We start from the raw sequence: 1,513 nt of genomic DNA on the forward strand, positions 1-1,513 counted from the left end.
CAGATATCATTCCCCTAGTCTATGGACCACCCCTGTAAAATGTCTGTAAAATGTCCATAAATGTCCACAAAATGTCCCCTGAGTTCATTTAGTCCATGACTTTGTGCTCCATCTGTTATGGTGGTCACTCGGGACAGGAGAGGTGGTGTGTTGCGTGGAGTTACTGGTCACCAAAGCCAGCTCAGGTCAGGTCACTGCTGCACTTGCACTGCTTCTTGTAAGGCTTGTCCTCCATTTGTTCAGGTGGTTCCTGCTATAGTAATTCCTGTAACATGCAACTCAAATCATGGGTTACAAAAATTTAGAGGTATATCTGTTACAATCTCCACCTCTGGTCCCTTTGGGCCAGGTTATAGGGTTTAACATTGTAGTGAATTTCTCCCCTTGCCCCTGCTCTGGCTTGGACTTATCCACAGACTGCAGTCCTTTAGGGGTGTGCCTGCTCCAAATGGAGCCTTATCTGTGAGCCACAGTCTCTCCAGAGGTATACTTGCTATGGCATAGACTTATCCACAGCTACAGTCACTTTGAGGTGCACCTGCTCCAGCATGGCCTTGTCGATGGGCCACGATGCCTTCAGAGATATACCTGCTCCAGTGTGGCCTTAGCCACAGTCCCTTCAGAAGTAAACCTGCTCCAACATGGCCTTACCCATGGCTGCAGTCCCTCCAGGGGTGTACCTGCTCTGTCGTGGGCTTATCCGTGGCCACACGCTTTGAGGTGCTCCATCATGACCTCATGCATAGCCACTGGTGCTTCAAGGTGTACCTGCTGCAGCATGGACTTATCCACAGCCACAGATGCTTTGAGGTGTACCTTCTCCAGTGTGGACTTACCCTTGGGCCACAATCCCTTCAGAAGTATCCCTGCTGCGGCACAGACGTAACCATGGCCGCAGACACTTCGAGGTGTTCTGCTCTGGCATGGACTTATTTATGGCCACAGACACTTCAGAGTGTCCTGCTCCTGCATGGACTCATCCACAGGTCACTGTCCCTTCGACTTGAGTTCACGCTGGTGTTCCAGCCTGTCCAGCAGCACAAAAACAGCAATGATGCCCTGGCCATCTGCCAGACCAGGCGCATGGCCATTGCTGTTATCAAAATGGTCCCAGGCACAGCAGAGTAAGATGATAAGCAGTACAGCAAGCAGCAAAAGCAAAAAGCAGCCACTAACGAGCACTAGACTCTAATATACAATGAGGCAAGCAAGCTCTATGGCAAGCACAGAAGCCTGACGATTAATAGCTAAACAGCAATAACAGCTATAAACTTGATCTAGCACATTCCAATCAAACTTGTCAGTATCTCAAACCCTTTGAGCCCCACATTGGGTGCCAAAAGGGACTGTCGTGGTTTAACCCCAGCTGGCAGCTAAGCCCCACACAGCTGCTCGCCCACTCCCTCCCGGTGGGATGGGGGAGAGAATTGGAAGGATAAAAGTGAGAAAACTCGTGGGTTGAGGTAAAGACAGTTTAATAGGTAAAGCAAAAGCCGCGCACACAAGCAAAGCA

The 1,513-nt window shown here is 50.0% G+C and overlaps 1 protein-coding gene across 1 annotated transcript in view; it reads left to right on the top strand.

The window, feature by feature from the left end:
* LIN54 (lin-54 DREAM MuvB core complex component) overlaps positions 1–1,513 on the top strand; it is a 34,942-nt gene that overhangs the window by 15,586 nt on the left and 17,843 nt on the right. The gene's annotated exons all lie outside the window — the stretch shown is intronic.

Source organism: Aptenodytes forsteri, unplaced genomic scaffold (assembly GCF_000699145.1).
Source record: "Aptenodytes forsteri isolate BGI_AS27 unplaced genomic scaffold, ASM69914v1 Scaffold342, whole genome shotgun sequence".
Lineage (NCBI taxonomy): Eukaryota > Metazoa > Chordata > Aves > Sphenisciformes > Spheniscidae > Aptenodytes > Aptenodytes forsteri.